At 40.7% G+C, this 23,020-nt stretch overlaps 1 protein-coding gene across 1 annotated transcript in view; it reads left to right on the top strand.

The window, feature by feature from the left end:
• The window catches only part of Bach2 (BTB domain and CNC homolog 2), a 417,100-nt gene that overhangs the window by 192,159 nt on the left and 201,921 nt on the right, over window positions 1–23,020 (top strand). Inside the window, exon 3 of the mRNA XM_023711913.1 lies at window positions 15,540–15,688. The gene's annotated coding sequence lies outside the window, so the exon portion shown is untranslated. The remainder of the gene's footprint in view (window positions 1–15,539; window positions 15,689–23,020) is intronic.

Here is a 23,020-nt window from a genome sequence, read left to right on the forward strand (position 1 = left end):
TCAATGTCATTAGTCACCAGGGAAACACAAAACTACAGTGAGATGCTACATTATCCAGGTATAGGATGCTCCAAATGTAAGACAGAAAGTAGGAAGTATTGTGAGCATGTGGAGACATTGGAACCCTTACACATTGCCTGTGAGATTATAAGATGGTACAATCATTTCAGGAAATGGCTTGGAAGTTGTTCAGATGTTAAACATAGAGTTACCATATGTCCTGGTATATATTAGGGTTCTCCAGAGAAACAGAACTGATAGGATATATTTGTGTGTGTGTGTGCATGTGTGCACATGTAAGTGTGGGTGGGTGGATGTGTGTGTGAGACCAAGAGGGTAGGAGGGATGGAAAGAGGGAGGGAGGGAGAGGGGAGGAGGGAAATGAGGGAGGGAGGAAGGAAGGGAGGGGGTAGGAGGGATGGAAAGAGGGAGGGAGGGAGAGGGGAGGAGGGAAATGAGGGAGGGAGGAAGGAAGGGAGGGAGCCTGAAGTACATAGCAAGATCCTGTGAGAGAGAGAGAGAGAGAGAGAGAGAGAGAGAGAGAGAGAGAGAGAGAGAATATTCATTTTAAGGAATTGGCTCCCATTATTGTGGAGGCTCGCAAGTCCAAATTTGTATGGTAGACCAGAAGACTGGAGACTCAGGAAAGAGTTGATATAGCAGTTTGAATCCAAAGGCAGTTTGCTATCAAAATTTCCTCTTCCTTTTCTTTGGGGCCTTCAACTGATTGAATAAAGCTCACCTGCATTCTGTAAGAGTATCTATTTAATTTCAAAATTGCTGATACAAATGTTAATCTCTTCTTTAAAAATACCTTAGGGCCAGCCAGACAGCTCAGTGGACTAAAGTGCCTACTTAGGCAGGCGCAGCAACCAGGATTCAATTCCCATCATGCCATGCCGGCCCCGCCCCCGGGGTGCGCTGAGATGGCAACTGAGACTGGGTGTGGTGGTACACACCTGTAATCCCAGCACTTGGGAGGCTGAAAACAGGGGAATCACTAGAGTCCAATCTGTGTAGTGAGACCCTATAGACCCTGTCCTAAATACATTAAAATTAATTAATTAAAATAAAAATACCTTCACAGCAACATGCAGATATATTTGGCCTAGGTACCATGGCATATACAACTTGATCCAAAAAATTAGCTATAACACCCAATAATTCTACTCCAAGCAAATTAGAAACATGTATCCAGTTATGTCTAATTGCACAGCAATAGATGTATTGGCTATAGCAGCTTTATTCATAATAGTGAATATAGGAACAACCCAATGGCCATCAAGTGATAAATGAATAAATAATGTGGCAAATGTGTATGGCAGATTTTTATTTAGCCATAGAAAAGGAATAGAGTATCGATGTATGAGGCATCATGAGTGAATCATGAAAACATCCTGGTAAGCCAGACACAAGAAGCCACATAGTGAGCGTATGATTCTCTTTACGTGAATCCTTAAGATTTTCTTATGGATAAGAAAATCCATAGAGAATGACAGGTGATTAGTGGTTGCCAGAGACTGAGGTTTGGGAGAAGAAATAAAGAGTCACTGCGATGGGCTTGGGGTTTCTTTTTGAGGTAATGGGAATGTTCTGATCAGAGTGATCATCGTACAACTCTGAATGTACTAAAACCACTGGATTGTGTACCTTAAGTATAAATTTCATGGTATATGAATTATATCTCAAATATTTAAAATACCTAAGACTCCAAACATGTAGTTGTGGCTACCTTCGAAGCAGAGTGTTACATTAAAAGGCAGAATATGCTGAACCCCACATGTGTTGAGAAAGACAAGGAAGCGTTGGGCACTGGAGTTGATGGGGTACCTTCTGAATCTCCAGAACTTAAGTTAGTATTACTATCCTTGTTTTTTTTTTTTTTTTTTTTTTTTTTTTTTTTTTTTTTTTTTCACCCACAAATTGAGCCTTCATTATCTGGACAGTCATCACACTTGTATGCTGGGGCTGGAGTGACATCAGGCTTAGTCGAACACACTTCACCATGTTGCTTCCAGAAAGGAAACCCTGGCCCAGGCGCACCAGAGAATGGCAAGACCTGCTGCTTAAGAGTGGGCAGGCAGATTATTCTAAGGAACAAAGATATGAAAGGTTGTAGAATGCTTTTGCAGGAAAAATCAAAAGAATTTTAAACAATAAGAATACCAGAAAGGACCGATAAGAAAAAGGGCAGAGCGGTGAGGGTGGCAGGGCAGACCACGGAATCTGAGACGGCAAGTGGAGGAGCGGAATTCAGAATGTCAAGAGAGGGCAGGCACATCACAGAGGACCAGAGCAGGGGGTGCGCCCAGAGTGGCCAGCTGACTTGCTGCAACCGTGTTGACTGTCATTCCCGAAGCCTAAAGCAAAGAAGCCGTTTGTCAGGCAGACCCAGTGGCATTGGAGCAAGTCACCCTGAGATGCTCTAGGAACTACCATCCATTGCAGGGGCCTGAGAAGAAGTGAACTCCTGTCGAAACTCTCTTCCAAGAGCTTTTAACCTGGGATTTAAGGGGCCGGGGAGATGGCTCAGTAGAATAAGCACTTCCCTGGCAAGCGCAAGGGCCTGAGTTCAATCCCCAGTTCTGCAAAAAAAAAAAAAAAAAAAGTAACCTGGGATTTGTGGATTCTTAGGGGATCCTTTGATGAACTTTAAAGGGTCCTTGAACCTTTCAATATTATGTAGAAATTGTGTGTGTGTCTGTGTGTGTATCTGTGTGTCTCTCTCTGTGTGTGTATGTGTGTGTCTGTCTATCTGTCTGTCTGTCTGTCTTCTGGGAAAAGTCTCATCAGTTCTTTAAAGGATCTGTGATATAAGGAATGTTAAAATATTTAGAACAGTAGGCTAATTTTCTGACTGTATGATAGATTTTGTTAAATAGCAGGTCCTCCTAATTTTTGGAATAAAAATGAATTCTTAGTGAATGATTTCACTGCCTGCAGGGCAGTCTGATTCTGTCCCAGCGTTTGATAGAACTTGTTGGAGGATTAAGTAAGATAGGATGTTGGTACATTTGAGGTCATTAAACCAAAAAGGGAAGGAAAAAAACAGTTGTCTTGCTAAACATTGTGAGGTTGAACTAAATGCTGAGTAGCTAAGGGATCTTCCTTGTGCTTTGTGCCAATACCTTTAAATCCTGTATAGAAACAGATGATGGAGACAGCTACATCCAGGTGCCGAGGAGTGATTTTAAAGAAAAAAAAAATGCCTCCAAGGAATACCATTTTGCTTGTCTTCTTAAAAAGGGAATGGGGCTGGGGAGCTAGCTCGCTGGCATAAGCGCCTGCCTGGCAAGTTCCAGAGTTTGATCCCTGGTACTGCATGCCATGCTGGCCCCAGAACTGGGCGTGCTGGTACACACCTAGAATCCCAGCACTGGGGAGGCTGAGACACGAGGATCACTATTAGTCAAACTTGCTTAGCAAGACCCTCTATCAAAATAAATAAATAAATAAATAGGTAGGGAGAAAGCATAGAAGGTTATAACGTCCTGGGTTGTATAACATTTTGATAAGCGGTTACAACCAGCCAAAAACCTAGAGGATCAACCCAAAGTACAAAAACTTGAAACTTTTCACTGGGTGAACGGTGTCGTCACAGTCTTCTTTTTTTTGGGGGGGGGGGCGCAGAACTGGGAATTGAACTCAGGCCCTAGTGCTCTCAGAGCAAGCACTTATTCTACTGAGCTATCTCCCCAGCCCCCAGTCTTCATTTTAAGGACAGGAGCATACTGAAGAATATGTCACAGGGAACCTGATATGTATAAAAGATTTTACCAAATTAAATGCAAGCTCAAACACTTGTTCTCTGCTTTTCTTTTCCTTCAAATGCTTTCTGGTTTTGTTTTGGCTGTTTTCAATCTTATTTTGGTTTGACTTATTTAGATGGTGGTGGTTGCATGACAATACAAATATACTTAATGTGACTAAAATTGGCTAAAATGGTAAATTTTATGTTTTGGACATTTTTTATAATAAAAATGTATTGAATAATATAGAGGAAAAATCTTCTTACCTTTTAGGACAGGAATGTATCTTGTAATATGCATTCAGCATTGAGCCCTTTCCTGTTCTGTGATGATAGGAATGGGTAAGTGTAGACAAGCACTTGTATGGTATAGAAACGCTCGTTCGAGCGCTGTGTAGTCCCAGCTACCCACTAGCCGTGGGGCCTGGACCTGCGTATCTCTGCACATCTTGGCTTTATCATCAGTAAAATAAACATGTTGGGCTTGGTGATTCCAAGGTCCATTTCATCTTTACTAGTCTACAGTTTAAACTCACTATGAAAAGAAAATCTGCAAAATGGTGAAAGCTCTCTCATTGGGCACAGCAGTCTCTTGCCCCCCAATCTCCTCAGATCCCCTTTCTTTCCTCTCCTGAGCCTGCCAGAAATCACTAATAAGCTCGGAGATGGATTAGACAGGACAAAGGACTGAGGTGGCTTAGACAGAGGGCCAGGAAGAGCCTGATGGTGATCTCGGACTGGCTTGAGTACGGCAGCACATGGGTCCCGTGTGCCAGATGGTCTGAAGGGTGTGCGGCCACAGTAGGGTTAAGCACCATTGAATTTTTTTATAAGGCAGGTAGTAGTCTGAACATAGAGACTAAATCCAGAGCAAGAATCTCAGTTCCTCAGGTAAGGAAGGACCCTCAAGAAGCAGGAGAAGAAGAGGCTGTGTAGGAGGTGGCATCTGGGGAGGAGGGCTGAGGACAGATGTGAGGTCAGTTTCCGGGCAGCAGATGAGGTGGATGCAGTTGAAACCTGACCAAGGACTCAAGGGCCAGGGAAGACAGGTAGATCCTCAAGGTGATGTCTCTAGCTTTCTCTCTATTTACTGCACTCTGAAGATACATGGTCTTCCTCCATGTATTCATGTAAGTTTGTGTTGGGTAGTCTTTCAAGTTCCACAATGCTATCTATGATGAACGAGAGAGGCTAGTCCCTACCATGGGGGGTCTTACCCAGCTCTGGAGGGAGATGAGTAATTATACATTAAGCATGTGGATTTTAGTTATCCCCTAGTGAAAGTAAACAGGGTGATGCGTTGCTGTTGTTAGGAAGAGTCCAGCAGATGTGAACAGGGACAGTATTTCTAAGAGGACCTAGCAGAGGAGAAGTAACTCGCCAAGCTAAGAGAGGAGAGAAGGAAATTCTAAGCAGAGAGATTAGCAAGTGGCAAAGCCAGGCAAGATTGAATAAGCAAAGAACAGCTAAAGTATAACAAGACAGTACAGTAAGAGTAGGTGGAGACAGTAAGAGCAATGGAAACCATATCAAGATTTTGAGTAGTAGAGTGACATAATTTTAAAATTTTAAGATCACTGGCTCCTATGTGGAACGTAGATTATAGGATGTGTGGTACAGAGTTTGGATAGCAAGCCTGAGACTGCTGTCCTTTGACACCCTGCTTGCCTGGGTGCCCTTGGCTGGCATCTGGGATCTCGGACTTCAAGAGCATCCTCGCCATTCCCTGACTGATAAGTGTGCTGTTCTGAAGCATTTGTACAAACAGTGCACTCCATGCTGAACCCCCGCTCTCCTTCTGGGAGTCTGGAATTCTGCTGCATGAAGGCAGAGGGTGCCTCCTCTGTCCAGCCCTCAGGAAAATCCTCACACACCTAAACTCCAGTGTGTTTCCCTGTAGACAGCACTTCACACTTGCTGTGACTTTACCCTGAGGAAATTAAGGACACCCTTGTGTGATTCCCCTGAGAGAGGGCTTGGAAGTGAGTGTCGGGGTCCCTCCATGCTTGCCACTCTCCTTTACCCTTGGCTGAATTTATTTCCTATCCTTTTGCTGTAATAAACACTACTCATGAGTACGATATATGCTTATTCCTTTGTGTCTTCCTAGTGAATCACCTAATCTAGCATGGTTTCTGGACCCCACATTGCCAGAGGGGAATTGAAAACAGAGTCCAGTTACAATGCCAGTGGCAGTGGACCAGATGAGAGATGATGGTGATAGTAGTAGAGATGAAGAGGAATAGACAGATCTGAAATATCATTGGAAGGTAGAATTTGCAGTACTTGCTAAGGGGCTAGATATGGGGGTTGGAGGATCAAAGATAACTGATCGGTCTTTAGCTGGGACAGCTGGGTCAATTATAAGTTCTCTTCCTGAAATGAGAGATCAGGGGCCACCTGCCGCACTTGTCCTTCAAGTTCCTGGTCAGACTTCATACAGTGTTGCCCCGTTTGTAGTGATGAGCTCTGCATGGACCTCAGCAGCTTGCCTTGGGTGAGATGCTGCGGACTTTGCTTGGTACCCACACCTGTGCCCTCTCCAAGTCCGAGTGCATCCACTTTGCAGAGGATGCTGGCAGCTATTTGCAGCTTCCAGAAAAGGGTAGAACTGGAAGGGTTTTCTGGCTGATAGGCAAAGCACTGGCAGAGGTGATATTCTCAGATAAAGAGTAGGAAGGGAGGCACGGAGCCCTGAACATCCCCAAACAAGGGTTTCACCTAGAAGTCCAGGCACTCGCGGTGCCCATCTAGGTTCCCAAGAAACTGCCCCTTACTGGGTGGCCAAGCACCCACCTACATCACTACGCCCAGCTACATCCTCAGTGGGTTTAATCACTGGCTGCCAGAGAGCACAACCAGTGCTTACAGAAAAAATGGAAAATATGGTACTTGAATCCTAGAACCACCCATAAATGCATAACAGAGCCTGCTCAGGCATTTTCTGTGTAGGCACTGCCAGATATGGTGATGATCTTTAGAGCGATGACCTATCATAAGCTACTTGATAGGGTGTCCCTTCCTTGCCACCTCCACTGACTGAAGACAAAGTCATACTGTTCATCTTTAGAGAACAATCTGAAAATTTTAAGATGATATCTGACAGTACTTTTTTTCTGACAGTACTTTTAAAGAAACTACAATAGGAAGAAACTAGAATTCTAGTACAGTTCATGAAATATACCCATTTCATACTAGCAGTGACCCATTACTTTTACACAAATACACTGCCACAGAACCTGAACCTTTGTCACCTTGCTTGACCCTTTTACTAATAGCACATAAGAAAAGTCATTTCCTTTGGGAGGAAAAAGTAGTCACCTAAACCTTCGTGGATATCACAGGGGACCCTATAGAGTCTGGGGAACTTGCGCTGAGATCCCGAGGCAGCCCGTCTCCCGCGGCATGACTTCGACGAGGCTCTTTGCCTCTGAGCCAGGGTTTTCTCATCTCCCAGGTGGACTAATAATGTCTGTGAATTTTCTAGTAAGACTCTTGACAAACAGAAACTTATAGCAAAGGGAAATTGTGATACATGATGAGACTTCATCACTATAAGGTAGCATTTCATCTATTAGATAGAGAGTCTACAAAAAACAACCCACGATTATTTCAGGGAAGATATTTTCAACACTTGTCTCCTTTTATCTACTTCTCTTTTCTGGATTGTGAGAGGCAAGTGGTTGAAATTCACTCTCTTTTTATGATAGATGTGAAATTTTTTTTAATTTTGCTAAATGTGAGGATATAGATACCTTGAACATCAAAGAAATGGATTTTCTAGCTGTGGTTCCCCAACCAGAATAACTAAGTCCCAGAACCTGAATGTGTAAGTGGAAACTTTTAGAGTTTTTGTTTTTGTCTCAATTAATTTTCTCCATCCTGTCTCAAATGGCTGCATCTCCTCCTCACTTCTTTCCCTTTGCAGGAGAAAATTATGTTTATTGTAACTCCTTCCCATGTCCATAGAAGAAAACACAAAAGGCATTGTGTTTCAAAGGTGTTCTGTTGTATACAAGTGACTGTTTAAATTCTGTATGGGAGGTAGATTTTTAAAAATTCATCTCTGTAGTTTCCCCAAAATTAGCAACAGTTTGACACCTTTCTTTTTAAAACCTCTTCTGGCTATGAAATGGTGCATGACTACTGCATGTAGCCTTTCTGATTATGAATAAAAACTCTAGGGCCCTTCGGAGGGCCAGGGATATAGCTCAGCAGCACAGCCCCTATCTGGCAAATACATGGTCCTGGGTTCAATTCCTAGTACCAAAAAACAAACAAAGCACAAAATTAGAATGTTTGTCTGCAAACCTGTCCAGCAAAATTAGGTTAGTAATAGTTATATACAACCTGTATCCAGCACAATAATTGAGATTGATCATTTTAAACAAATAGTCTAAATGCAATTTGTATTTTTGGAACTGTTATAAACATTTATTTATTTATTTATTTATTTATTTATTTATTTATTGGACACAGGGTCTCACTATACGGTTCAGACTTGTAGTGAGTGATTCTTCTATCTCAGCCTCCCCAGCACTAGAATTACAGGCGTGCACCACCAGGATCCTTGCGCTTGCCAGACATGCTTAGACTGCTGAGCTATCTTCCCAGCCCTAAATTCTTATTTTGTTTTTTTTTCAAAGTTTTATTGATAAACAGATAGCAATGAGACAGTTTCAAATCAAATTGGAAGTAGTTTCAACAAATATTACACTGCATATATTCTTCTTAGTGGTTAATTGCTGTACAAGATGCGGACTTGTGATCCTATTTACAAACACCATTAGATCAAATCATTCTATTCATTAAGAGAATGCAACTATATATCTATCCCAACCACTTTGAATACACAGATACAAAATGGACATTCATAGGCATACCCCATTTTTTCTAAGTTCCGTTATTGAGTATTATAGGTGTGTAAACTCAGCAAAATATTCTAAAAGAGTCCAGTAGCCCATAATAGCATTGGGTCTTCTGTTTAACTGGCAATGTCAGAAATTATTGACCTGAGTCCCCCACAGCTCAACTTAACAGCATGGCTTTATTTCCTATATTTCGTCTTCATACTTTTCTACTGGATGGTTAAGACCAAGGTAAAGCAGGACCTGTGCAACAAGAGTTGTAGCTTTTTGGTCTGAGAAGGTCAGTGAAATGCCCTCAGGATTTATCCTGAGATCCTGTACCTCAGATTGTAGAACCTTTGTCAGTGCAACCATGAGGATGAGTCACGGCCATTGCTTGGCCAATGTGCTCTCTGTGAAAGCCTGAGAGAGTGTCTTCTCCCCATGTGACTTTCCTTAGGCACACTCTATGTCATCGATCACTTTCCTCTTTGGCCCCATAATCTTCTTGATCAGAAAATTTGGGACACTACCAAGGTACATGACGTTACAGTACAAGTTCTCATATGCTCTGGGTCTTAATTGACCTTAGAAGACTAGGGCCAAAATGTTGGCTTTCCTTGTAGCCTTCCTTTTTCTCCAATTTTGGTCTGCAAACTTAGGTTGTTAACCATCCAGAAGACAAGCTTATTGTTATTATCAAACAATTTAGGCTATCAAGCTTAACCTCACTATCTCACTGCATTTCAAACATCCTTGGCATAATAAGGAACAGGTATTTTTCATCAAGTATTGATATTAAACTCTTATTTTGGAACCTTCATAAATTGTCTTTCTACTCAATCCAAGGGGAAAGTGATGGAGTGTGCATATGTGTATGTGCAAGTGTGGAAGAATTATTTTACTAGCCCTGAAAATCACTGACTTTGGCCAGAAGTGACACTTTGACACTTTAAAGTCAGATTTGCATGCAGGGGTCACCCATGTACCATCTCACGGGGATGCTAAGCAAAATTATGTTGGTTTGCTTGGGGAATCTTTCACCTTAAGAGCGATGATATGAACACAGTGAAGAGAATTGGCTTGAAAGTATTGTAAAATGAAATATGAAGTGACTGTTCTTAAGTTTGGACTCATCTGAATTCAGGTTCAAATGAGAGGGTAAGCTAATATTCTAAGTATTGCTTTTTGGGGTTTTTTTTTGTATCACTCTAAATTTCAGTGAAGTATAAACAGGCAGTACAGGTAGGAAAAAATTGACAAGAGGACATCTAGAACAATAGCAGAAATCAGGAAAGTATTAGGCCTCTTTTGTACTGTTTTAGAAATTATGTTTTGATATTAGATTTGTGATTTAGAAAAAACTAATCCCACCTATAGTTTCCTGTGGGAAAGCAAGTAGGATTTGCTCATCAAATCCCATAAGGTCAATAAGGAAATGTTAGCTAAAAATTGAGTTACAGGACTAAAGAATGCAATCAACCTTCCTTGTCTAAGAAGTACCTTCTGAAAACCTGATCATTTCACAACTAATTGATACAAGTGTTCCCCTGCCCACTGTTTGCAGCTGGACACCCACTTGTACTTTTTATGACTGTTTCTATAATTAAATACCATTTTTTTTCTTAGTTTAAGAAAGCAAGTCCCACTGACATTTTCTCTTAAGTAAATTCAAGACTATGCAAGAGGGAATTACATACAGATAATTTCCCATATCTGGGATATACTATCTTACTTGAATGTGAATAAATGGTAACCATTCAGATAGTTCTTTTTAAACTTTCCCACAGCTTCTCTAACAGTAAATATGAAGAAATGAAAAAGTGGTGCTTTCGTGCTTAGTATAGCATTACCATATCTCCTCACCCACCTTTTCCTAAGAGCGGTCTGGTGAGCCGCTTCAAGATTTTGTGAATCGAGCTGAAGAATGCCATTGGGCCAAGAAGTATCTGGGGTTTTCTTATTCCCCATTGTTTTGGACAGCTGAAGAGTACATAGAGCCTAGGAGGAGGCCAGTAAATACTGGCTGAATGAATGCACCCCCCCCCCCCGGGGTCTGAAACCCCTCCAAGAAGATCAAATTGAGGGTGGAGGGGCAGCCTTATGGTAGCTGCATTGCCTACTACCACTTGTGGGTATTTCAGTTGAGATGTTGAAATAGATTAAAGTTAAAAAATACACTTCAGGTGCTCAGTGACCCCCCCCCCCAAGCATTGCTGACTACCATATCGGGCAGTACAAATGTTGAACGTTTCTGTCACTGTACAAAGTTATATTAGTGCTCATATAATATCAGTAGAGGTCTAAGTTTGTGGCCCCAATATTTTTAAAGTGAAACTCCCATGTGACCATAATGTAACCCCAACACAAAAAGCCCTTTTACAGCTCACCCCATGCTGGGAACTCAGCCAAGAAAGATGGGTGGCCCACAAAAGTGGCTATCTCTTTGAGAGTGACAGCCAAACAACAGTGATATTGTTAGAAACACTGATAGCCCAGTGGATACACTGGCATACATTTCTTCAGCTACAGTAGTTGTGAAAGTAGTAAAGTATCTGTACAAATTAATGAAGACCTGCTGTTTTAAGCTCCTCTGGTACCATCCCTTTTTTATTTATGGCCAGCTCAGCCTGCTCCGGGGGTGGGACTGTCACAATATCTGGTGCCGGAGATCGAACTGTGCCTAAGCTTGTACTTTAGAAGGCTGAGCTATCTCGCCAGCCCTCCTCTGGTACCTTCTTGTGCCCATAGAGGCTTTGCTTCTTCCCTAGGATTCCCCCAACATCTCCTCAGTACAGCAGAATGACTGAACTAATACCTGCTCCCTCCTCATAGGAGGAAAGATACTCCAAAAGTCTCCCCCAGCTCTTCAGACCTCAGAGTGGCAGACGGTGCCTTTGGCATCATGGCCCTTCAGGAGGGACACTTTCCAGTGGTTCCCCCATCGCTGCTATATACTAAGTCCCAGATTACCCAGAGCTTGCAACAAGAAGACTAAGAGGTCATCTCCTCTAATGCGTTCATTTCACCAAGGAGATCGAGTCCCAAGCCAGTCACTTACCTCCTTTGTGACCACAAACAAAACTCCTACTTCATACTTCTTTTATGCCAATCTGCCTTTGTCACTTTCCTTAACTGTGAAGTGAGGATTAATATTTTTATGCTTCAAAAAATTGTTAGTAAAAAAAGATGCCAAACATTTTATGTATGTCTTAAAATTTTTTTTAAAAAAAACCCCTAGCTTTTGTACATATTCTTTTTTTTTTTTTTTTTTGCGGAACTGGGAATTGAGCTCAGGCCCTTGCGCTTGCCAGACAAGCGCTTATTCTACTGAGCCATCTCTCCGGCCCCTAATCTCCACAGGAACCCAGAGGAGGTGTCAGGTTGGCAGGCTGTGTGTATCCTGACCAACACGACAAAACTAAGGTGACTAGAGGCATCTACACTCTTATAGCTGGAAGAATAGAAAACACAAAACTATGAACTCTTAAAAATGTAAGCTAACATAACCATGTGGTATTACTAGTTTTTAGCCTGTGGCATTTTGCAGTTCAGGATTTAGCAACATCAAAAATAATAACTTTATTCAAGTGATGCGTTTTATTATTTTTTTCACTTTGATTATGTGCCAGTTGCACAGACTTTGGTTCAGCATTGAAACAGAAGTGGGCTGCTTTGAAGTATATTTTTAAAATGAGAGAATCCAAATTTGTAATTAGCTTTACAAATGCTAGTTGTACAGTTTAAGTATCTAAAGAGCTTCTGGTAAGCGTTTCTGTTATTAGCGGTGATTTGCTTTTTGTATTTTCCCCTAGGCAATTAGACCCTTTGAAAAATACAAAGTATGCTCCTTGAGGGATCATTTCCTCTATTACCACTTTATTTTTCACACCCCGTATTCCTGGTATGCTTAGAAAATTAACCATGTATCTGATTGTAGCAAAAGAAAATCATCTATAGCCCATTCCACCCACTTTGACGCCTAATTATCTAGCAAATGCTACTTAAATTATGAAGAAAAGCCACAGGAAAGGAAATAGTTCACTTCTTGATGTCGCTTTGGGTTTTTTTTTTTATCATTTTAATAGAAACAACTTGAGGCTGGGGAGATAACTTGGTGGCACAAGTACCTGCCTGGCAAGTGCAAGGTCCTGAGTTGGATTCCTGGTACCAACAAAACAAACAAAAACAAATTTTACCTTTAGGTGAGATTTTTGGAAACAGTTGATTTCACTCATAAAATTTTTGAAAAGTTATTTGAGTTCCTACCCTCCAAACCTTAGCCATTTTGCGGTACTACTGGTTGCAGAAGTTGAATTTATAGATTTACAGAATGAGGTTATTTCATTCCAGTATCACAGCAATATCTTTTTTCAGTGTTCTTTTATTAGCATATGAAAAGTCTGGCAGTCTCTACACCAATTATCCTGTAAGGTTAAATTCATATACAGGGAAAAAGAAAGAAAAATTATTAGAAAGAGCCATAAACAGAAAGGAAAAGAAGTCCTGCTTTGGAAATACTAATTTGTAATCACATTTGGGGAAATATGTATTACATGTTTGATTTTTTTTTAAGTGTGTGTTGTATGTTTCGATCCCTGGTGCCACATGCCATGCCGGCCCTTTTCCTGGGCACGTTGAGCCGGCCACCGAGTCCAGGCATGGTTGCACACCCTTGTGATCCCAGCACTGGGGAGGCTGAAAACAGGAGGATCACTGCAAGTCCAAGCTGCGTAGTGAGACCCGGCAACAACCAAATACATAAAAAGTGCATATTGTATGTAAATCTTCATATCTTCCTCCATGTACACCCTGATTTGTGTTGCATCAGAGTTACTTCTCTTCTGTGCCCTAAGAAATACAAGTCTCCTTCCTGCCAGTAGAGGACCTTTAGAGGGTTTACTGTTATCTCAAATTTTCTTGGACTTTACGTCATTATCCCTGCTTTCTGTGGATAAGGTAGATGGTGCTGACAGGCAGGTGGAAATGTGATGCTTGTGGTTTATACCCCGACTTAGAGTTGTCTTGTGGATGAGATGCCACACTCAAACAGATCGATGATATTCCAAGCTCAAATTCCTCCAAACACTGGGCCATAAAAGGATGGATGAGTGGGTACACACCCACTTTACCAGACACCAATTTTTATACCAGTAAGAGCACACCACAGCATATGGAGGGTTAGCCATTGTTAGTAGTATGTCCCAGTTGCACTCCTAGTTGATTTTTGTCTTTACATCTTTTCTACTGTCTGCTACCATGTTGAGGAATAGCAAAATCTCAAGGAAAAAGGAAAATACTGAAAGGAATGGCAGCACAAGACATCAGTATTTCAGCCCACACATAGCATGTGAATTATTTCCAAATTCCCCAACCACTTCCACATTAAGACCCCATTGATGAATAGCAGGTGTCTCGTTGTCGATATCTGACTCAGCCTGGCCTCGTGAGGGCTTTTTGATGGTACACTTACATTAATTCCATTTCTCTTACATGAAAATACATTAGGCTACTATATTCTGTGTAAGGAAAAGTAAACTAAATGATCCTTCTTGTACCTGGTTGTTCATCACTGATTGGAACTTTGTGAGGAGTATGAGCTGCGAGTAGAGCTTTCTGCTCCTATCCTAGAGTTGGTAATTAGCAAATCACCCCAGTCCTCATGCTGCAGAGAAAATTATGAATTGGTGGGGCTCTTTAGGAAGTCATCAAGATGCTTGAAGTTCATACCATTTGGCTCTGTAATTCTTTTTTTATCTAAGAAAGTGTTCAGAAATTCTGACTCTTGATAATCTGATGCGTTTCTCAAAATGTTTATTTGCAATACCAAGAGAATTCTGTAATTCCAAAAAATGAAGACAATGAAATAAAATGCATTCTTGTACAGTAGTATATAGACATTATAATCAGGTTTCTGAATAATTTTAATAACTTGGGGAAAGGCTCACATTCAGATAACACATTTTACTTCAGAATTAAATTAAAAAAAAAGTAGAGCCAAAACTCTTGAGTGTGCCTGTATATCTGAAAGAAATACCTGCCAGAAATCCCTGAATTCCAATTCTAAATACAAATTGTTTTAGGTTTTGTTTTATTTTTGTAACTTCTTTGGGTGGAAGATCTGGCCTGATAGAGTTTGGGAAAGGTTGTAGGTTCCACCCCCAGCCCTGCAAAAACAAAGAGGGGATAAAAGAACAAGAAAAACCTGACCTGCATGTATAAAGGGCTCTAATTTGCCACACACAGTGCAAACCTCGGTTTTTGCACAGTAATATACAATGTGTTTGAATACAGTTGCTATTCTGGACTGTCTTAGGGTGACAGATAATTAATAATTTTACTGCACTAATCTCTACAGTCCAAAAAAGCCTGACTTATTGCCCCCAGGACTTCCAGTGAAGGGGTAATGAGCCCCTTTGTTAGTGATTTATCAGCTTCACCATTGCTTTTTCTTTGTGCCTTTTCGTATTTTCTACATGTTTTACAATAAGCATGCATTCATTCATGAGCAGAAAAAAATGTTACTAATTTTAAACACATTTGAGGCATCAAAGAATCACTTCAATTCAGTCAAGATTCACAAACTAATCACTTCTTTCCTGAGTTTCTCCTAGTTAGAACAGCTACATGTGTCTCTTAAACGTGACAGAATTCGTGAGATGAAATCCAGAAGTAGATACGTGGTTGGATATTGACCTGTCTCCAGGCTCTTTCTGTGAGCCTCCTTACAGGAAATACCTCAAAGCATAGGGCTTCCACCTGGCTGGAGCCAAGCATCAATGTCTTGGGCTGTTTTGTCATATTCTGCTTGTGTGTGTTGGTCAAGACAGAGAACGTTAATGGAAAGGTCATAGAGAGCACAACATTATGTTGTGAGATTGGTATGGGAGGTACTCATGTGGGAAATTTATTCTATTAATGCACAACTTTTCCTCTCCAATTAGGTGGACAATTACTGACCAACCACAAGATTGCCCTGCAAAACTTTGGGGTCCATGTCTGAATGGATTGCTGTAGCCTTCTCATCTCTCCCTTTGCCCAGTACCCTGCGTCCTAAGACTCGAAGCCGGGACAGGACCTGGAAAAATTATATGTAAGTTTTAACGAGGGTTGCTTTTCCTTAATGAAACAATGACACATATTTTTTAGGGGCAGTAGCCTAAGCACAGGCTAATTACTTTTCTTTAAATGGAGTTTGTTGAGAGTCAGAATTGAGCAAAGGAGCAAGCGTTAGAATCTGCATATCGGCGGTTCCCTAACTAACTGGTTCTTAACTGTAGCTTTCCTCAGAATCACCTGGCAAGCTTGTTAAGGTACAGATTGCTGGGCCTTACACTCAGAATTTCTGATTCAATAGATCTGGATTGTGTGGGCCAGAAATTTGCTTTGCTAACAAGTTGCCAAGTGATGCCGGTGTAGCTTCCAGGACTCCTCACTGTGAGAATGACTGCTTTATGTGTGAAGGAAAGGCTGAATGGTGAAGGTAGAAAACTGCATACTTCTACATTAAATATTAAATTAAGAGGTGGTATGCTTGACACATCTCAGGAAAGAGAAAATTAGAGTCTTCTCAGCACCTCCACGTTTGAAAGTAGAGAAATGCCATTACTCCATGTCATCTTTCCTACTACTGCTATCAGTCATTCTTGGCCCCTGATTTTCAGAAGGTGTCATTAAAAGTGTTGTGATTAACCTTAAAAACAACAGTTCCAGTTCTCCTACTGGTGTGTGTATCATGCTTTCAGATTTGCTCAAAAAGGAAATTTTGCCCCCTGCCCCGGGAGGGGGGAGGGTACATATTGTGACCATTCAAGGTGAGTCGTCATAGGATTATCCTCCTCTCATGCAAGTAACAGTGATTTGATTTACAAAACACATGTGATGGGGGCACACCTCCAATAAGCATCCCAAACCATGAAGTCCAGAGGCTTGGGGGTGATTTTGAAGATCAGATTATACTGTTAGTTTTCACAGAACCAATTCCCTCTTCCTAGGACAAAAGCAACTTCCTTCATGTTAACAGAAAGAAGTATAAGAGTTCAGGTAAACAAATGCATACCTGGGTACATATGACCACACATACAAATATATGCATATGCCTGAGAATAGGAACATATTTCGATCTTTTGGGTTTTCATTGTAGGAGTTTCAAACACTTTCTTTTGTTTTATTGAATCAGGATGAGTGTAAAAATGGTGTCATACTGTCCAAGAAATGTTTGAGAAATTGCTAAGTATTTTAAACCTGTGAAAACAACACTGTGTTTTGGAATATTTTATTTGAATATATTCATAATCATTGCATATAGTAATAATGATAGCAATAATCATTGCTAATAAAGCAGTAGCTGAGAAACTATGTAAAGAAGAACCGTGGTCATTGCCTAAACATTAATAGATCCAAACATCTTGAAGATAGATTTTTAAATGCATGTGTGTAAAATAAAACTCACAAGATCAGAAAAATAAGGCAAGAAGTAATAAGTGATAAAAGAGTTCTAAAGTGAAATCAATCCAGAGCTGTCTTCTGGAGCTGCCCAAAGAACAACTGGGCTGCTATTCAAGCTGACAGAGTTGTGAGTGATGTAATTATCTATTATTACTCCACCCTCGCAAACACTACCGTCTCTGTCAAGCACTATTCCACGCAGCACTCTTGGAAGGAAAGTTATTGGTTTGTGAAGCATCTTCATGGAGTAAAAGAAAGGGCTCAGATGGAACGCTCCTTATGTTCATTCCCTCATGCTTTGAAATCTGTGGATCTCTGTACTTATACATCAGGCTTTCTTATAGGGTCACCTGTATTCTCAGTCAGTTTTGTGTCTATAGAGTTGAAAGAAGGTTCCTGTGACTGCTCAGGTGAATCAAGCTTCAGTTTCTGAATGGACGGAAGAGGGCCTGGCTGTATCACACCCATGGCATTGGAGAGAGGGCTGTGTCACCAAAGGCCTAGAATAGTGATGGTGAACCTTTACACCTCTCAGTGATCACAGGCTGCCCGCTGCAGCGTGCGTGCCATAGATTCACACCAGTAGCCTAGAGTGTCTCTGGTAAATGGTGTACTGCAGGGAGTATATGAAAAACTTCCTCACTTTCTACTTAGTTTTACTGTAAACCTTAAACTGCTCTTAAAAGTTTATTGATTTAAAATATTGAATACCAAGCAGTGTGGTGATTCTTACTGAACAGAATGACCATGTGATCCGACAATTCCACTTCTGAATATATGCTCAAGTGAAAGTATGGATGTATATTTTCACATCCATGTTCATAACAGCATTATTCAGGCCATCCTTCTGTAGGCAGAAGGTGGAAGTAGCCCAAGTGCATGTTATCCCATCATTGATGGGACACATATAGCCACCTGTGCTCCTGTCACAGGGATGCTCCAGTTGCTCTAGTGTGGTCCTCATAGCAAGCCCGTGTCCACAAAGTTAGGTGGATGCTGTCATGGAGCTGTGAACCTGACTGCAGCTGTGGTAGGTCTTGCTCAGTGGAGGTGGATGTGTAGGACGGAAGTAGGGAATGCTAGGTTATCAAAGTGCATAGCAGCAGAAAAGGAAAGATTTGGGTCGAAACTCAGAGCAGCTTGTTTTCCCACCATGGGGCTTCCCATTATTATAATTTCTCTGTACCTTCTCCAAGTCCAAGTTATCCTCCATCTGTACTATTGAAGGAGGCAGGTCTTATTTTACCCATCAGTCACAGAGTAAGCCAGTAAGTGAGCTGTAGTCCCATGGGTAGCATGCAGGATGGAATCCAGTGCATAAGTTTCTCTCTTTCTTTCTTTCTTTCTTTCTTTCTTTCTTTCTTTCTTTCTTTCTTTCTTTCTTTCTTTCTTTTCAGAACTAGGGATTGAACTCAGGCTCTTGTGCTTGCCAGGGAAGCACTTATTCTACTGAGCCATCTCCCTGGCCCCCCTGTGTAAGTTTCTTGGGCCCTACTTTTCTTGCTTTTGTTTTTTATTCTGGGTCTGGAAAACTGCCTTGAAAACAACCAGCTGATTCTCAAAAGGCCAAGCAGACATGTTTCTTTTGGGTCTCCTTCACTACCTTCAGGCCCCCTTCCTGTGGCTGATCAGCGATAGAGTTCCTGACAAGTATTACATAGGGGTCGATTTTAAAAGCCCCCAAAGCCTTCTCCTCAATCATCTCCCTTTCTTACAATACCAAGATTATATATGTGTACACACACACACACACACACACACACACACACACGCACACTCATGCCTATGTCAGTTTGGCTTAAAGACATAGTATAAGGCAGAATGCAGTTGCAATGACATTGTAAAAGTTAAACAAAAATACATATTAGTCTCCTCGTTCTTAGATCAGACTTTCCAGTCTTACTTAAAAACAGACTATGCTTTTCACATAGATGTGGGTGCAGCAAAAGTTCTGAGTCAGTTACTGTGATATCAAAGACTGGACTGGACCGGGGAGATAGCTCAGGGGCATAAGTTTCTACCTGACAAGTACAAGGTCAGGAATTCGATCCCCGGTGCTGCTGAAAGAAACAAATACCCAAAATTTCAAAACAAGATAATAGGAAACTAACAATGATTAGTATATTGCATATTGTTATCTTCAAATTAGTTATTCAGAATACAAGATATAGGCATTTCATTGTGTAAACAATATTAGCACAAACCTTTCTTTTCAATGAAGTAAGAGAAATTAGTGGTATAACTATCTTAGCATATTGTCTTTCCCTTTCTTCTCTTCTCCTTTCCTCTATCCCAGTTTCTCTTTCCTGTTGAACAGTTTCTTCCTATTGCATGACATCTGTTGGACATTTTGGATCTTATTTACTCTTTCAGCTTCTCACACTAGGGAGACAATACGATGTTTACACGTGTGCATCTGATTTATGTCATGTGAGAATGATCTCCAGTTGCATCATTTACCTGTAAAAGTCTCAAGCGTGTCTTTCTTTATAGCTGAGTCATATTCCATTGTATAAAAAACTTCTTTTTGTATCCATTCCTCATTTGATGGGCATTTGGGTTATTTCCAAGATCTCGCTATTACAAATTGTGCTGCCATAATTATGGGGGTACATATATCACTGTGGTACAGTTTTTAGTTCTTCTGGGAAGATATCCAAAAAGGGAATAGCTGGGTCAAATGGAAGCTCTAATCCTATTTTTTTAAAGACCCTCTACACTAATTTCCACACTGTTTGCACCAGTCTGCACTCATACTAACAGTGGAAAAGGATTCCTTTTTCCCCCGCAGCCCTTCCAGAATTTATTATTGGTTCATTTCTTGATGATAGCTATCCTTTCTCAGGTGAGATGGAGTCTCAGTGTTATTTTAATTTACATCTCTCAAATGACCAATTGATGTCGAACTCATGTATTTATTTGCTGTTTGTGTTTCTTCACCTGAGGATTGTATGTTCATCTCAGATGCCCATTTTTGGATAGGATATTTTTTTTAAATTTTATGTACAGAGTCTCATTATGGAGGTCATACTCATAATGATCTTCCTGTTTCAGCCTCCCCATCAGTGGGATTACAGGTGTGCACCACCATGCCTGGTTTCATTGGCAGGCTTGGTTTGACCAAAGTTGGGGCTGGCATAGCATGTGGTGCCAGGACCAAACCGGGTCCCTACGCTTGCCGGGCAGGTGCTTAGACCACTGAGCTATTTACCCAGTCCTACATAGGGCATTTAAACTTAAGAAGACTGATTTTTTTTTTTTTTTAGTTCTTTATATGTTCTTGATAGTAATCTTTTGTCTGAGGAACAACTTGAAAACATTGTTTCCTAAGTTGTGAGTTGTTTCTTTACTCTGTTGGTGGTTTCTCTTAATGTGCAAAAGCTTTTTAATAAGATGAGATCCCAGTTGTTGATTCTTTGTGAAAGTTTCTGTGTGATCAGGATTTTATTCATAAAGTCTTTGCCTATACCAGTGTCTTTGAGGGGTTTCCCTATTCTGATTTCTAGCAGATTTAATATTCCTGTTTTAACACTTAGAGCTTTTGATCCATTTCAAATTTAGTTTAGTGCATGCAAAAGATAGAGATCCAATTTTAATCTTACCATGTGCAAAGCCAGTTTTTCTAGCACCTTTTATTAAAGAGACTCTTTTTTTTCCATAATTTTATTGAGAAACAAAGAGCAATGAGACAGTTTCAAACCAAATTGGTAGGACAGTTTCAATAATTAACACATTGCGTACATTCTTCCTAGTGGTAAGAGGCTCTTTCTTCCAGTGAATGTGTTTGGCACCTTTGTCAAAGATGAAGTGACTGAGTGTGTTTGTAGTTGTGTATGCATCCTCTAATCTGCTCTATTGATCTTCATGTCTGTTCCCCCTGCCCAGTACCACGCTGTTTTTATCACAGAATCTTTATAGTATAATTTCAAGTTGGGAATTGTGATAACTCCTGACTTGTCTTTGTTGGTCAGAGTTGCCTTTGCTATTGTAGATCTCTTCTGTTTTTAGGATTGTTTTGAATTTTAGGATTGTTTTGTCTAATTTTGTGAGATACGCTGTTGGAATTAAGAGGGTTTTTTGTTTGTTTGTTTGATTGATTGATTGATTGATTGATTGATTGCTTGCTTGGTTGTTTGGTTGGTTTGGTTTGGTTTGGTTTTTAAGACAGAGTCTCAATAAATAGCCCAGGGTGGTGGTAATCCTGCCTCAGACTCTCCAGTGCTGGAATTGCAGGCATGAGCCACCACATCTCAGTTTAAAGGGTTTTGTAGAAAAGAAAATCCAGGTTGGTAAGTGTAAGGAAGAAAAACTAAGACCTTACTCATCTGTGGCATCCACATGGACCTACTGCAGCCCAACTTGCTTAGAAATGGCACAGATACGGTATCTGATCAAAATGACTGCAGCCCCGTGAATTGAGAGGGCACACTGATGACACAAACTTCCCCAACCAAAGACCAGTAAACTGGTTGGAACCAGCCAAAATGGCATGAGGTAGAGAAAAGCAATAACAGCAGACCATTGGAGACCCTCATTATCGGCTGTCTTTTTTTATCGATCTTCAAAACAGGGTCTCACTGAATTACCAAGTTGCCTGGGCTGGGCTCCAATTTAGAGTCCTCTGAGCTCAGCCTCACAGAGCTCATGCGCCACCATGCCTGTCTCACTGGCCCTCTTTTTCTTATGACTCAGATGTGCCTGGTTCCAGACCTTGAATTCATGTTTACTGATGGTTTAGCTACCTGGAACCCAACTAACCAGAACCTGAATTAATTAACTTTCATACTTCCCCACCCCCACCCCAACCTTTCCCATACACCCCACCCTACCGCACACACCACACTTCCCTTTTTCAGAGATAAAGGCTCAGAAAACAAGATAGCTTTGGTTTCTAGTGAAAGGGGAGGGTGGGGGGAATGTGCCCTGGAGGATATTTGTAGCTGATGACTTTGACCTGCTGAATCATTGAGAATGCTTAAATACTTTATAGTTAGGAAAAGATGCCCCTTTGGAAAGATCTTCAATAGAAAACATCTAGCTGTCAGAAATTTGAAACAAAAACAACAGTCCTTATCATTAAAAAACCTAGTTAACTAAGATTTTATTTTACCTGTTTTCATGCCTTCATAATAATGTAGAAATGTTGAATGAGAATAGAAAAATCAAACATTTTTACTCTTTTGGAGAAACTATGCAAGTTTTGTCTACTTTTCCAGTGCCAGAGTAAAAGGTTAGATCTTTTGTACAGGTTTTAGAAGGAATCTACAAGTTGTGACATAATTGGTATTTTTGCTTGTTTGGGGTTTTTTTGGTGGAACCAGGGATCAAACTCAGGTCCTTGTGCTTGCCAGGCAAGCGCTATTCTACTGAGCTATCTCCCCGACCCATAGAACTGGTTTAAAGAGCAGCATAAGAAAATAATTTCATGAACCTATATACTAATTTCTCTAGTCATTGGGGAAACATTGACATAATTTTAAGACTAATTCTATGGGTTTTTAAAAAAAACTTTGATATTATTTGTGACAGATTGTTTTACAGTTATGCTCTGCTTATGGCATCATCAAAATGTATTTGCATTTTTTGCATTCATGCTAATAGTACAGAAATAGCTGATATTACTGACATGGTAATACCTACAGATCTACAAATCAGAAATTTCACATAATATTCACATAATATTCCTGTCTACCAAGTGTTAGAAATTGTAGCAGAAATGGCTTATCAGTTCATTCTGATCATTTCCAGTTTGTTAAGTTTTGTAAAAAATCAAATTTTGTGTACTCTTATTTAGACCTACCTGTAGAACTGAAATAATGAGCCTGCCTCCCTCGCTCCTCTCTTTCTGTTTTTCTCTCTCTCTGTCTCTGTGTCTGTCTCTCTCTGTCTCTTGCTCTGTCTGTCTCTCTGTCTCTTTGTCTCCCTGTGTCTCTGTGTCTCTGTCTCTCTCTCTCTCTCTGTCTCTCTGTCTCTCTCT

This window comes from Octodon degus, unplaced genomic scaffold (genome assembly GCF_000260255.1).
Source record: "Octodon degus isolate 3935 unplaced genomic scaffold, OctDeg1.0 scaffold00022, whole genome shotgun sequence".
Lineage (NCBI taxonomy): Eukaryota > Metazoa > Chordata > Mammalia > Rodentia > Octodontidae > Octodon > Octodon degus.